Source organism: Dasypus novemcinctus, chromosome 1 (assembly GCF_030445035.2).
Source record: "Dasypus novemcinctus isolate mDasNov1 chromosome 1, mDasNov1.1.hap2, whole genome shotgun sequence".
Classification (NCBI taxonomy): Eukaryota; Metazoa; Chordata; class Mammalia; order Cingulata; family Dasypodidae; genus Dasypus; species Dasypus novemcinctus.
Genome location: NC_080673.1, coordinates 208193785 through 208209401, shown reverse-complemented (window position 1 = coordinate 208209401; position 15617 = coordinate 208193785). Strand labels below are relative to the sequence as shown.

The 15617-nt window shown below is 58.1% G+C and overlaps 1 non-coding gene across 1 annotated transcript; it reads right to left on the bottom strand.

Annotated features, from left to right (window-relative positions):
• Positions 1 to 14706: 14706 nt before the first annotated feature.
• Positions 14707 to 14813, bottom strand: LOC111761127 (U6 spliceosomal RNA). Its single transcript, XR_009187369.1, has one exon. It is a non-coding gene; the product is annotated as a U6 spliceosomal RNA (small nuclear RNA).
• Positions 14814 to 15617: the final 804 nt, after the last annotated feature.

Here is a 15617-nt window from a genome sequence, read left to right as displayed (position 1 = left end):
GATTAGGATTAGGAATATGTTTTTCTGGGGTACATAATTCAATCCCCAACAAGCCCCTAGAGCGGAGGTGGTAATAAACGCTGGGGAACCCCTCCCAGAGGCCACGGCGGTCCTGAGTTCTTGCTCCAGAGCCACAGTCACCAGATGGTGGGGGGAGACCAAGACCCCCAAGCTCAGCCCAGGGCTCACCCTCCAGGCACACGCCCCCCCCCCCCGCCCAGCCCAGCCCCCCGACTCAGCACCTCAAACTGCTCTCCTCTGTCTTGATTGTCTCACGCCCAAGCAGCATGTCATGCCAGAGACACCCCACTCCTCCCAGCTCAGCCTTGCGCCTGGGAGCCCCCCGGGCCGGTCGCCGCGCTGAGGGGCAGCATTCACCTGCCACCTGGTGCGCTCGTGGCTTCCGGGGCTCCGGGCAGTGCAGGCTCTGCTGGGGCCTTGCCCTTCTCTGTCCCCCAGATGGCAGCCTGGAAGGTCCCTTGGGGCCCAGCACCCAACACCGAGGTGCGGGAAACAGGGCGCCCTGGGGCCTCTCATGGCTCAAAGGACCCAGGGAGGCCGTCTGCTCCGCAGGGAGGAGAGGCAGGTCCCGCAGCTCCCTGATGGCGCAGGGCCGGGACACGGATGACTGCAGGGCCGGGGAGGGGGCAGGGGCCTGGCTGCTCCGTCAGGGCTGGGAGTGCTGGGGAGGGGCAGGGGGCCTGGCCGCTCCGTCAGGGCTGGGGGTGCTGGGGAGGGGCAGGGGCCTGGCTGCTCCGTCAGGGCTGGGGGTGCTGGGGAGGGGCAGGGGGCCTGGCCGCTCCGTCAGGGCTGGGGGGTGGGGGGCAGGGGCGCTGACTGCTGTTGTGGCTGCAGAGGCTCCGGCTAGTTGACCCCCACTTGAGGGCAGCTGGCCTCGAGGGGTTAACTGACCAGAGGCAGGGCGGGGTGGGTCCTCACCTTACAGACGTCACCTTACAGACAGGCCACCCAGGAGGGTGCTGGTGCTCTAAGGTGCCGGTGCCGGGGCGGCAGGGAGGGCAGTCCAGGCGGGGAGCCGGGTCCTCCCTGCCCCAGCTGTGGTGCTCCCGACCCTCCTCCCTGCCCCCTGCTCCATGGGCCTCTCTGTCTGCTGCGGGCCCGCTTGGGAGGGGGCGGGAGGGCCCCAGGTGCTGCCAGCACCTTGGGCTCCAAGCTTGGGGCGCACGCCCCACTGCTGGTGTCACCAGTCGCCTGGGGCTTGTACGGAGGGGGCTGCAGCACCCTGGACCCCGGGCCTCAGGGTCTCCCGCTGACCATGGCGTCCACCTCTGCGAGGCACCTCCACAGTGCGCCCCCCCCACCCGCCCTTCCCCTCCCTGATGTCCCAAGGTGGCATGGAGCTGGGCCACCACTGGGCCCCGCTGCCCGGCCTCGGGCCCCCCCTGGACCTGCCGGCTCTCCAGTCGTCCCCAGACCTGCATCCGGGCCCTGTGTATGCCCGCGCTGTCCCCTTCGCAGGCCAGGCCGTTTACCACCTGTCCACGTGTGGCCGCCGACTCGCCTTGACACGGCACCCCCGGGAGCCCCTGGAGCGGCTGCAGGTGCTGACCTGGGGGCCCTTGGACAGGGCGTGTGTGTGGTGGAGCCCGGGGCCCGTCCAGGCACAGCAGGTGCCACGTTTGATCGGGGACCGCAGGTGGCCTTCAGCCCCACGCCATGCTCTGGGGCTCGGCGCCCGTCTGACCACCTGGCCCCTGCGAGCCAGGGCCCCGGCTGCCTTCCTTCCTCCAGTCGATGTGGCGAGGAGCCCGTCACTCTGTCCCCGTGCAGGGGACGCCGGCTGGCGGTACCCACCCAGACTCCACGTGGGCCGGCGCACCCCTGCCAGCTGCCACGGGTGCCCGGGAGCCACGAGTGGAGCTGCCCTCGGCCCAGGAGATGCCTGGAGACAGCCCGGGGGGCAACCCCCCTCCAGGGCTCTCTGCAGATCGGGCCAAGGCGGGACTTGCTTGGTCCCCTCTTCGCAGTCTTTCCTTCCTGCCACCTCTGCAGGGCCTGGAAGCTGGGCTGGACCTGTGACCTGGCTGGCCCCTGTTTCTGTCCTCTTGGAGCTTCCAGGGAGCCGCTGTCCCCGCAGCCTGGGCCCAGGATGGAGGGCGTGGAGCAGCCCCGACCCAGCCCAGACCAGCCGAGGGGAACTCAGGGGCAGCCCCCGAGCACGAAATGAGGGGTTGGGGAGCACCGGAGCTTGGAGGTGTTTGTTACACGCGCATCTTAACAGAAACCTGACCATTACAAGCAAGGCAACTTGCAGTCCGAGCACCTTAGAATTGGGAAATCGTGGCTTCTGTCAGCACCTACCCATTTGATCATGATGCTCCCTTCTTCTGGCTCACCAGACAATCCTGCCTCAGTTTACCCCCCTACGACCAGGCTTCCATTTGTCCGCCAACCCACCTACTCACCCCTCCTCTCTCCAGAGGCCACAGAGCCCTTTTTCTGGTGTTCCCTACAGCCACCCAGACGCAGCCCCAGGGCCCCCTCCCCGCCCCCGGCCTCGAGGGGCTCGTTCATTCAACCCTCTCCATGGCACCGCCAGAGCGGTGGGCTCGGGTGGGGTGCAAGGTGGTCAGGATGCCGCGGGGAGCTCACGGCCCCCTGGGCAGGTGGGGAGGGGAGCCGCTGGGCTCCCACCTGGGGGCGCAGGGGAGGGGCAGCGCGGGGGACGGAGGGCTAGGCGGGGAGGGGGACGCCGTGCGGGACCCCGGCTTCCAGAGGGCCTTGGGGGGGGACCCCGGCTTCCAGAGGCCGGCGGGGGGGCGACCGATTCCCAGAGGCCGACGGTGGGGGGACCCCGGCTTCCAGAGGCCACGAGCCTGCGCCAGCGTCGGGGCCCGCGGGGAGCCGCGGGGGGCGCGTGGCGGGGCGGGGGGCTGCAGACCGGGCCGCGTGACGAGCTTGCTGGGGGAGACGCCTCGCGCGCAGAGCCCTGACTGTTAAATTATTGGGGTCGCCCGCGGGAGTCCCAAGCAGAAGTTTGAATAACGCTCGAGGGGACGCCCAGGATTCCGGCGCGCGCCCCCCGGAGCCGCCCGCGTGGGGGGCGCGGCGCGTGTCCGCGGCGCTTTGCGCGCGCTCGCGGGGGCGCGCGCCTGTGAGAGAGTTCAGCGCGTGCGACCTCGGTGGCGGAGCCGCGGGGCCGGGGGTTTCGCAGGGACCCCTCCCGCCCCGAGAAACCCCGCCCCCACAGCCGGCCCCGCCCCCGTCTAGGCCCCGCCCCGGGAGGCCCCCGTGACGTGGCTAGCTCTTGGCCCCGCCCCCTGCCCGGGGACCCGGCGACGCGCGGGCGGGGCGATGCGGGGTCCGGGACCCTGCTGCGAGGCTTTCCCTCCCCCGCTGGGTGCGCCTGCGACCCCGGCCCGCTCCGCGCGCCCCCCGGGTGGCGGCAGTGCCCCGCGCTCCGGGCTGGGGCGGCCTCGGGGGTCCCAGCCTGGCCCGCGCCGCTGCGAGGCCGTCGGTCTGTCCTCGCCGGCCGGGGCGTGGGCTGCTGTGTCCGCGTGTCCGCCCCTCTGCGCGTGTTGGCGCGGGTCCCGGTGTCCGCGAGTCCGAGCACGGCTGCGGGCCTGGCCCGCTCCAGTCGGGTCTGGGTGCCTGGGGGGGGGTCCCGGGGGCGCCCTGGGAAAGCAGCCGCGCCGTGCAGTGACCGTGACGCCAGCCTGGGGTCCCCCTCGCCGCGCCCTGCTCACGGCCCCGGGGAGGCCAGAGCGCCTGGGGAGGCCCCGGGGAGGCCAGAGCGCCTGGGGAGGCCCCGGGGAGGCCAGAGCGCCTGGGGAGGCCCCGGGGAGGGCGCGCGCCCCAGGCCTCCGCGCCGGCCGCCGCTCGCTCCTTCCGCTCCTCTATTTATTTCCTTCTGTTGCCGAAACATATTGAAGGGGAGAAAAAGGAAACATTCAGCCGCACCGCGAGCGTCGCCGGCGGTTTAACGATTTCAAATGAGCTGCGCGCTGCCGGGACCTGACAATTACCCGTCAGCGCGCGGGTGACGGCTAAAATTACCCGGAATCAATATTCTCACCGGGTGTCCCGGCCTGATAAGCGCTGCCAAGACAATGTTGACTATTAAAGTCGACAGCTTGAGATATTACACTATTAGTTATGCTATTTTTAATAATCTATAATATTTGGGCTATAATTAATTAATTATACGGGTCAGATCGTATCTGGGGCTGGAATGAGGTCTTGGAGGGCCGATTGCGGTGCTAATGAGAAAGGCGGAATCTAATCTGGGGACAGAAGCCGCCGGGCCGCCTCTTCCGGGCTGGGACCCTCGCTGCTGCCCCGCAGGCCTCACCCCGCCCCCAGCCCGGAACCGGGGGTCCGTGGGGCACAGCGCCGCGGGCTGTGCTCCCCGCCGGGGGACTGAGCGGCTGGACAGGCCGTGCCTGCGTGTGCCGCTGGCCTGACCCTGCTCTGCCGCCTCGACTGTCCCCGCGTCCTGCCGGCTCCCCCGTCTTCTCTGCAGGGAGGCGCTGGGCCAGCAGCCCCCACAGGCGAGGCTCGAGGCCTGGCGGCCCAGCCTTCTCTCAGACCCTTCCAGCATCTTCCTGTCTAAAGGAGAAGAAAAGCCCAAGCCCCTGCCCTGGGGAGCTGCGCTGCCCGCCCCCCGCGGGCCCTGCCCTGACTTCCCGGGGGCTCACCCCGACCCTGCGCGGCCCTTCCCGCTCAGCGGATGGGTCAAGTGCGCGCCTGCCCCGCGCCGCGCGCCCTGCGGCTCCCTGGCCCCCGGCGCTCCACGCGCATTTCTCCGCTCCGATGCCGCCTCCTTAGAGGGCGGCCCTGACCGCGCTGCCCCCCACCCCAGCTCCTGCCCTCCCCGGCCACTGCCCCAAAGCGCCCGCTTTTGGCCCTTGCCCTGTCCTCTGTGCCCGCAGGGTGATGCCAGCCCCGGGGAGGGCCGGTGCCTGGATGCAGAGCCGCCTGGAGGGCGCTGCCCAGGCGGGGGCGGCCCTTCCCGCTCCCAGCCGGGGTACAGGCAGCCTCTTCCCCTCGCTGGTGCCGGGCGGGAGGGCTCGCGCCCTTCTCCAGACCCGGGGGAGGGGCTCTCCACCACCCCAAAGCGGCCCCTGTGGTCCCTGGTGAGGCCCGGAGGCAGGGTCTGGGCGCAGGCCCCCTGCCCGAGCCGCCCGTCCTCTGGGCCTGGGCCCTCCGTGGGTGTCGCCCCCAGTTCCCACGGGCCTGCTCACGCCCCGCTTCGCTGCCGTCTGTCCTGCCCGGCGGTGGCGCGTCCGCCCCGCGCCCTGGCGGCGGGGAAGTTCCCGCGAAGCCCCCAGCGCCGCGCTGCCCGGATCCCAGCTCTGCATAAATACTACTCCCCCGAAAAAGAAAAAAAGCTTTGCTGTCCGGGTTCTGGGGAGACTGGGAGCTCTTGGCTAGGCGGAAGCCACCCGCCGCGCTGCGGCGCTGCGAACGCGTGGAGTAGCGCGCACTCGGGTGGCCGCCGCGCCGGCGCCGCGCCCTAGCCTGCCCGGCGTCCGCAGGCTGCACCCCGGGGTCCCCCCCTGTTCCAGGTGAAACCTGCCCGGCCCCGGAGCGAGGTGCGGGCCGGGGCTCCTTCCAGGTGCAAACGTCAGCGCGACCTCAGGGCACGCCTGTCTCTTCTTGTGCCTTTTTCCTTTAAACCTTCATTAATGCCAGATGCGCAGCGTTCTTGAGCGGATCCTGAAACTGAAAAAAGGCCATTAGCGGAAAAACTGGCCTCTGTAGTTCAGCCAGGAGCCTGTGCCCCTGCTCACTGGGTTCCCACGCTGCCCACCGCCCCAGAGAGCTAACCTGGGGGCAGAGGGAGGGCACTGGGGCGCCCCCCTTGTGTAATCTTTGCTAGGTCTCTGAATATCTAAAGTGATTCAAAAATAAAAGTTTATTAGAAGACAGTAGTGTAATTGAGACGTGTCACGCCATCACCTTTCCCTTTCCTTTTTGTAATAACTGGTTCATTTATAGCCCCTTCCCTTCAGGCCCAGGAAGAGGCCCACCAGCCTCGGGCCGTCATGAGCTGCTCGCGCAGCGGGCGTGACCGTGTCCCTTCGGTCAGCGGCTCAGGCCCCGCATGGATGGGGCAAAGGACCACAGGCTGGGGCGGAACTTTACCCTCTCACAGCCCTGGACGCCGGAATCGAGGTGCGGCAGGGCCGGCCCCGAGGCTCCTTCCCTGCCAGCCGGCGGCCCAGGCGTGCTGGCTGTGGCCGCGTCCCCCCAGCCCCCGCCCCGCCTGCACGGGCCTTGTCCCCGCTCTGTCTCTGTGCCCAGCTGCCCTCTTCTTGGAAGGAGACGGGTCACTGGGTGAGGGCGGCCTTGTGTGCTCATCACACCTCCCACCTCCTCCCAGACGAGGCCCCCGCGTCAGCCCTCGAGCTTTTTTGGGGGGAGGTACTGGGATCTCGTACGTGGGAAGCAGGCGCTCGTGAGCTCACAGCAGCAGCACCGGCTGCGACAGGATGCCTCGTGGACCAGCCAGGCCCTGCTGTCCCCGCAGGCGTCCCTCTCCTGGGACGGAAGTGGCACGTGTTCACGGCCACGCCAGGAAGAGCATCGGCCAGCCTCCCATCGCGCCGCCGCGTCCCTACTCACGGGCCTGTGTCTCTCCAGTCTTGTTTTATGCCTTTTGAAAACCTGAACACCGGTGCGTGTGACAGCGCCCGCGGCTGATTTCCCCTCCCACACGGGAGCGTTTCCTGTTGTCCTGAAAGACCTCAGCTAGCAGAGTTCCCTGGTCAGGGGAACTCCGTCATCCTCACCGAGAGGGCCTGGCGTTGCTCTGGGCGACAATGCGCCCAGACCCTGGGTTAGAGTTTGATTCCTTCCTCGGCAGGGGCACGGGGCGAGCTGCGGGGTGGCGCGGGCGCTGCTAAGGGCTGCACGGGGGCTCCGGGCTCTGCCGTTCACGAGGTGCTCTACGGCATTCGCCTTCCTTCGGGTACGAACGAGGCTGGGAATTTCCCTCAATGGCTGTTGGGCGTGTGTTTCATTTTTTGTGAGTTGCCCCTGTCACTTTTCTATTTGTTCAGGCATTGGGTGTTGTTTTATCGCAATAGGTCGAAGAACATCCATTTATAAATTACCTCACAGACACGCACACCACAGAGAAAAGTAAAATCAGCTTCCTCACACTCGACAGTGATCAACACCTTGCCAGTATGATTTCAGGAATCCACATATATTTTCTATTTAATTATTTATAATTTTTTTTTTAAAGATTTATTTTTATTTATTTAATTCCCCTCCCCTTCCCGGGTTGTCTGTTTTCTGTGTCTTTTTTGCTGCGTCTTGTTTCTTTGTCCGCTTCTGTTGTCGTCAGCGGCACGGGAAGTGTGGGCGGCGCCATTCCTGGGCAGGCTGCTCCCTCCTTCGCGCTGGGCGGCTCTCCTTACGGGTGCACTCCTTGCACGTGGGGCTCCCCTACGCGGGGGACACCCCTGTGTGGCATGGCACTCCTTGCACGCATCAGCACTGCACATGGGCCAGCTCCACACGGGTCAAGGAGGCCCGGGGTTTGAACCGCGGACCTCCCATATGGTAGACGGACGCCCTAACCACTGGGCCAAAGTCTGTTTCCCATATTTATAATTTTTGTTAAAGATTTATTTTAAAGGCCTGAATTCTTAGCACTTTATTTTTTGTTTTTTTTTTTTTAAGATTTATTATTTATTTCTCTCCCCCTCCCCCACCCCAGTTGTCTGTTCTCTGTATCCACTTGCTGTGTGTTCTTCTGAGACTGCTTCTATCCTTATCTGCAGCCCTAGGAATCTGTGTTTCTTTTTGTTGCATCATCTTGCTGTGTCAGCTCTCCGTGTGTGTGGCGCCATTCCTGGGCAGACAGCACTTTCTTTCACACCGGGCGGCTCTCCTTATAGGCGCACTCCTTGCGCGTGGGGCTCCCCTATGTGGGGGACACCCCTGCGTGGCAGGGCACCCCTTGCGTGCATCAGCACTGCACATGGGCCAGCTCCACACGGGTCAAGGAGGCCCGGGGCTTGAACCGCGGACCTCCCATGTGGTAGACGGACGCCCTATCCATTGGGCCAAGTCCACTTCTCTCTTAGCACTTTATTAAAGAATAACGTGAACTGTAGACGTGCCTGTATTTCTCAATTCATAACTGAGATTGACAACCAGAACCGAATGAAATATGAGAAGATATATTACATTTTTATTTACATTTTTTACTGTAATCTGGACCCTGATTGCTCTTTTAATTTCAAAATTTCTAAAATTTACAAACACTCTCTATCCCCACCAAGCAGCAACTTCCCCTTCCTCTCTCCCCATCCCCCAGAAATCTTTTTGTTCCTACAACTTTACTGTTCCAGACATAAGTGATACATGAGATACATAAGTGACATCATACCGTGTCTGTCCTGCCGTGCCTTGGTTATTTCCCTCCGTTGAATGTTTTCAGGGCTCATCCATGGTGTAGCAGCTCTCAGCGCACCACTCTTTTTGTTGAATGGCTGAATGTCCACTGCAGGGAGAGACCCCCTTTCCTCCCCACCCTCCACTGGTGGGCAAGGGGTTGCTTCCATCTTTTGGCTGTTGTGAACAATGCTGCTTAAAAAAATTGCTTTTATTTTTTAACAAATCAATTTTATTGATACATAAAGCATACTCTTCATCCAAAGTATGCAATCAATGGTATTTGTTATAATCAGGTAGGTGTGCAAGAGGCACCTGAAGCCCCGTTCTCAGTCCCTTTGGGCAGAGCGCTAGGGGTGGGCTTGCCAGGTCTTTGGTCATTCTGTATTTTTCACAGTGGCTGTGCAACTTACATCCACCAGCCATGCACACGGGTTCTTAGTTTTCCACATCTTCTACAACACTTATTTTCTGTTGTTTTTGTAAATAGTAGCCATCCTTGTGGGTGATAAGTGGTATCTTTTTGTGATTTTGATTTGCATTTCCCTAATGGCTAATGCTGAGCATCTTTTCGTGTGCTCACTGGCCGTCTGCCTAGCTCCTCTGGAAAACTGTCTATGTAAGGCCTTTGCCCATTTTCAGTTGGGTTGTTTATTTTGCATGTTGTGTGTTGAGCTACAGGAGTTCTTTATACGTTCTGAATAGTAAGCCCTTTTCAGATATATGACTTGACATGATTTTCACCCATTCTGCAGGCTGGATCTTCACCTTTTGGATAAAACCCTTTGACACACGAATTTTAAAAAATTTTGATGAAGGTGAATTTATTTTTTTTCTGGTCATGCTTTTAGTGTCATATCTAAGAACTCAATGCTAAATCCAAGATCATGGAGTTTTGCCCTATGTTATGTTCTAAAAATTTTTTATCATTTTAGCTCTTATGTTTAGGTCCTTGATCCATTTTGACTTAAGTTTTGAAAATGGTATGAGATAAGGGTCCAACTTCATTCTTTTGTATGTGAGAATCAGTTTTCCAAGCACCGTTTTTGAAGAGACCATTCTTTTCCCATTGCATGAACTTGGCACCCTTGTCAAAAATCAACTGGCCATAGACATGTGGCTCAATTTCTGGACTTTCTTTTTCTTTTCTTTTTTTTGAGGGGCCAGGGATTGAACGTGGACCTTGTATACGGAAAGCTGGCGCTCAGCCGCTGAGCCACACGGGCTCCCCAATTTCCGGACTTCCATTTCCACTGATCTATTTGTCTGTCTTTATGCTTGCTCCTTACTGCTTTGATTACTGTGGCTTCATAGTAGGGTTTGGAATCAGGAAGTGGGAATCCTTCAACTTGGTTGTTCTTTATCAAGACAGTTTTGGCTTTTCAGGGCCCCTTGTAGTTCAATATGAATTTGAGGACTGGCTTTTCTACGGATGCAAAAGAGGCTGCTGGGATTTTGATAGGGACTGTGTTGCCTCTGTAGAATGCTTTGTAGTATTGGCATCAGAACAATATTAAGGGAAGCAGATGTGGCTGAAACATGTAGGAGGTCCAGGGCTCGATGCCCAGGCTCTCCTGGTGAAGGCGAGCTGGCCTGTGTGGCGAGCTGGCCCACGCAGAGTGCTGGCCCACATGGAGAGCTGGCCCACGCAGAGTGCTGGCCCACATGGAGAGCTGGCGCAGCAAGATGACGCAACAAAAAGAGACGCAGCAGACCAGGGAGCTGAGGTGGCGCAAGAGAATGATCACCTCTCTCCCACTCTGGAGGGTCCCAGGATCGGTTCCCAGAGCCGCCTAATGAGAAGACAAGCAGACACAGAGGGACACAGTGAATGGACACAGAGAGCAGACCACGGGGGGAACCGGGAGAAATAGATAGATAAATCTTAAAAAAACACCCAAAACAATGGTTCTTTAAAAACAAACAAACAATTAAAAAAAAAACAACAGTATCAAGGGGCGCCGCTGGATGGCTCGAGGGCCCGTAAGCTCGGGCGGCCCTAGTCTGCTGTTCTGCCCGGTGGTGTGGACAGAACTGCCCGGGAAGGGGGTGCAGCATGGAGCCGGTGGTCTCAGCAAGATCGAGGACGAGACGCGGGTGTCACGGGCCGCTCAGGGTGACAGGACATGGGCGAGACGCACGTGCGCGCCGCCAACATCGGAAGGGCCGGCCGTCCTGCGAATCTCTCCACCTCGACGACTTCTTGCCCCGAACAAGGCCGCTGACCTGCAATGGAACCCCGCGGCGCTGGGGGGCGAGGCCGCCTCCACCCCTAGGAGCTGGGGGGCTGCAGCTTGTCCAGGCACAGGTGGGGCCTGCGCGCCTGCACCTGGCCCCCGGGGCGGCCCGAAGCTCCTGTTTCTCCAGACACCCTCGGAGCGGAGCCACTGGTCAGAGCGCTGCCTGCGGCACTGCTGAGAGCCGTGGCCCCTCGGCGTCGGCAGGGCCGCTCGACCGGCCGCCCCCGTGGGCTGGTGCACGTGGAGGGCAGCTGCCACGGCCGCCACGGGGCTCCCCTTCCGGAGCCTTCTCGACGGCAGGGCTCTCCGGGCCTGTGCTGTCCCTTTCGGCTTTTGAACCAGTGTTTAAGCGGGAGGCAGAGACCGGCCCAGCTCCTCTCGGCCACTTAGGCCAGGCCGCGCCCCGGGTGCTGGCCCCGCTTGGGCTTCCAGTGCCTGTGGACGTGGCCGAAACTCCACCCGTGGGGGCGGGGCAGGCCTGGACATGGGAGGAAAAGTCCCAAGTGGACAATGGCCTCAGAAGCCATTCCCGGGGTACCGGGCCCCCCGGGTCCCTTCAGCTCAGCCGCGTTTACGGAGCTGGGCCCAGGACGCCACGGGGGGCAGGGCTCGCTGGACAGCCCTTGGGGGCCACCTGGGATCCTGAAAGCGGATTTGGGCTGCCAGGGCTGTGGGAAACCAGGCCCAGCCTTATATACGTTGGGGTAAACTGAGGCAGAAGACGGTGGGCCTTGCTCCTCCGCCTCCGCCCCCAGCTTGGGAGACGGAGCCTGGGCCCGGCAAACGCGAAGTCGCCCCTCGCCGACAGACCTTCCGCCCTGCGGGGGGCTGGCGCGGCCGCGCAGGAGCCCGGGAGGCCCGGGCCGGTTTCCCGCTCTGGACTCACTGCCGTCCCGCGTGGTCCCTACCGTGGGGAGGGACAGACTGTGGCTCGTGGCTGGGGTGGTTCTAGAATTTTCCGGACAGTTCTGGAGCTGCCGTTGGCCCCTGGGACTGGGGTGGGCCTGCATCGTGGGCGCCTCCTCCGCCCTGGGCATCGAGGGGGTTCAGGAGCGCTGCAGGCCCTTCCGGCAGGGGGCCCCTTCCTGTCCCCGGCTCGTGCTTCTCCCGTGGGCCTCCGGGCTGAGCAGGAGGGACCGGGATCCAGCCTCCAGGTCGAGCCGCCTGCCCGAGCGCCCACAGCTGAGCCGGGACGGAACCTTCTGGCGCCCGCCCAGCGCCCGCTGTGGCTCATCCAGCTGCCCCCTCCCCAAATGCAGCCCCTGGTGTCTTCGGAGGCCGAGCAGGGACCCCCCTGCCCCACGTGGCCCCTGCAGCCGAGCAGTTGGGATTTCCCACCTGGAAACACCCTTTCCGTGGCCAGCGGGGTCAGGCTGCCCAGGACGTGAAGCGGTTTTGTGGGACCGTCCCTGCTGGCCCGTGAGTACAGGTTGCTGTGCACCCAAAACACATCTGCCCCTCCAGGAAACCAAAACCAAAACCAAAAACTCCCCGAAACACCATACCAAGCCTTCCAAGCAATAGACACGGGGCAGCCTGCCGTTTATTCAGGTCTTCCTTAATTTCTTTCAGCAGTGTTTTATAGTTTTCAGTGTGCAAGTCTTTCACATCCTTCGTCATATTTATGCCTAGGTATTTTATTGCTTTAGATGCTATTGCAAATGGAATTGTTTTCTTAATTTCCTCTTTGAATTTTTCAGTGCTGGTGTACAGAAACAAGCCGATTTTTGCATCTTGATCTTTTACTCTGCAACTTTGCTGACTTTGTTTATTAGTTCTATTAGCTTTTCTGTAGATTCTTTGGGATTTTCTGTATACAGGATCATATCTTCTGAAAATAGAGTTAACTTTTACTTCTTCCTTTCCAATCTGGATGATTTCTTTTTCTTGCCTAACAGCTCTGGCTAGAACTCTAGTACAACGTTAAAAGCAGGCATCTTGTTCCTGATTTTAGAGGGAAAGCTGTCAGTCTTTCACCACTGACCACAAGGTTAGCTGTGGGTTTTAGCATGTTGGGGAAGTTTCCTTCTACTCTTAGTTTTTTTAGGGTTTTAATCATGAAAGGGTGTTGAATTTTTCAAATGTCATTTCTGCATCTATTGAGATGGTATATGTTTTTTCCCTCTTCATTCTACTAGTGTGGTATAGTACATTGATTTTCATATGCTGAACAACCTTTGCATTTCTGGGATAAATCTCAGTTCTTGGTGTATAATCCTTTTAAACGCTCAGATCTGATGTGCTAGTATTTTGTTGTGGGATATTGCTTCTGTATTTGCATAGGGAATTGGCCTATAATTGTCCTTTCTTGGGGTCTTCTGCTGGCTTTGTTACTGAGTTATGCTGGCCCCAGGGAAGAAGTTAGAAAGTGTTCCCTGTCTGAGTTTTTTGGAAGAGTTTGAAAAGGAATACTGTTAATCCTTTTTAAATGTTTGGTTGAATTCACTAGTAAAGCCATCTGGTCCTGGACTTTTCTTTGTTGGGAAGTTTCTGTTATTTATTTAGAAGTGCGTTATTTAATTTCTAATTATTTGGGGATTTTAAATGTATCTTTCTGTTATTGATTTTTAGTTTAATTCTATTAATATGGTCAAAGAACATACTTTGTATAATATCAATTGTTTTCAAATTTGATCAAGTTTGCTTATGACCCAGGCTGTGGTATCCCTGGTGGACGTCCCTGGAGCACTTGGAAGGCATGAACGGGGCTTGCTCAGCACATGTCACTTAGGAGCAGCTGTTCACGCCTGCTCACTCCGTGCCTCGCTGACCACGTGGAACTGTTCTAGTGCCTGAGGAGGGCTGCAGTCCCAGCTGTAACGGTGGGTCTGTCCACTTTTCCTTTCAAGCCTATCAGTTTTTGCTTCATGTATTTTGAAGCTCCCTTGTTAAGTGCATACACATTTAGGTTTTCATGTCTTCCTGGTGAATAAACCCTTCTATCATTATGCACTGACTCTATTTATCCCTGGTATTTTCCCTTGCTCTGAGATCTAATTCATCGGATATTATTGCAGGGACTCCAGCTTTCTTTTCATTAGTGTTTTCATGGTGTATCTTTTTGCATCCATTTACTTTTTTTAAGATTTATTTTATTTATTTCTCCCGCCTTCCCCCTCGTTGTCTGCTCTCTGTGTCCATTCCTGTGTGTCCTTCTGCGTCTGCTTGCATTCTTGTTAGGCAGCTCCAGGAGTCTGTGTCTCTCTTTGTTGCGTCATCTTGCTGCGTCAGCTCTCCATGTGTGCAGCGCCACTCCTGGGCGGGCTGCGCTTTTTTTGCGCGGGGAGGCTCTCCTTGTGGGACGCACTCCTGTGTGGGGGGCACCCCTATGTGGGGGGAACCCCTGCATTGCACGGCACTTCTTGCATGCAGCAGCCCTGTGCGTGGCCAGCTCACCACGCAGGCCAGGAGGCCCTGGGTGTAGAACCCTGGACCTTCCGTATGGTAGGCGGACGCTCTATCAGTTGAGCCACATCTGCTTCCTCATCCATTTAATTTTTTTCCCCCTTTTACTTTTAATCTACCTATACAGTTATATTCAAAATGAGTTTTGTGTAAACAACATGTAGTCAGATTTTAAAAAAATGGAATGTGATGACCTGTCTTTTAATTGGCATTTAGATAACTTACACTTCAGGTAATTACTGATCTGCTTGGATTTAGGTCTACTGCTTTTTTAAAAATTTGCTTCTTCATCCCTCTCTTGTTTTTTCCTCTTTCCCTTTCCTACCTTCTTTATTATTTCTATCTTCCAGTATCTCATTGTCATTTCTCTATTGTTTTCATTTTTTTTTTTTTTTTTACTATTTCTCCTTGTGTAGTTCTTTTTAGCAATTTCTTGGAGATTACAATATACATACTTAACTTTTCACAGTCAGCGTAGAATTAATATTTTATCATTTCAAGAGTAGAGTAGACAAGTTACCACCTGTATTAGTCAGCCAAAGGGCTACTGATGCAAAGTACCAGAACTCTGCTGGCTTTTTTTTTTTTTTTTAATTTTTTTATTCATTTTTAAAAAATATTACATTCAAAAAATATGAGGTCCCTTTCAACCCCACTGCCCCCACCCCACCACTCCCCCCACAGCAACACTAAAAATATGGAACGCTTCACGAATTTGCGTGTCATCCTTGCGCTGGGGCCATGCTAATCTTCTCTGTATAGTTCCAGTTTTAGTATATGTGCTGCCGAAGCGAGCACTCTGCTGGCTTTTATAAAGGGTATTTACTTGGGGTAGACGCTTAGAGTCAAAGGCCCTGAAGAGTCCAACTCAAGGTTACGTAGGAGGTACTTCCTCACGCAAAGTCACTGGCCCCGTGCTGGAGCAAGACGGCGGCCGCGTCTGCCAGGGCTCAGCCTCCCTCTTCCTCGGCAGGCTCCGTGGCCCCGGCCTCTTCTGATCTCAGCTGGGGCTGGCATGAGGCTGGTCTCTGGTCTCTCCTACTTTCCCTCTGTGTGACTCTCTCCCCTCCGGGCCACCGGGGCCTGTTGAATGAGCTGTCGCTCCTCCTCTGTGCTCTTCTCTGTGTACTTACCTCCCAGGGCTCCAGCATCAAAATTCAAACTCTCTCCTCTGCAGTGTCATTTTCTCTCCCTACTGATGTGGCAGAATCAAAGCCCTAATTCTAATTTAATCAAGTAAAAGGGAAACCTCTGAATTTAATACACTCTAATATGCCCAGGTTACAAACACAAGCCAGTATCTGTTTTTGGAAATCATAAACAATACCAAACGGCCACACCGCCCAAATCACCTCTGTCCTCTTCTTCATGTCGTCGTTGTCTCACGTAGTACGTCTACGTACATTCAAAATCCCCCCAGTGCTCTTTCTATCGTTCTCAACGATCATACACATTTTAAAGAAGTAGGAGGAAAAAGTAGTTCTCCGTAATTACCCAGATAGTTATGGTTTCCTAAACCATCTGTGAGCTTTCCTCCTGCCTGGAGAGCCTCCTGGCCTTCCCTTTCAGAGCACGCCTGCTGGAGAGCGCCTCTTCAGTTGT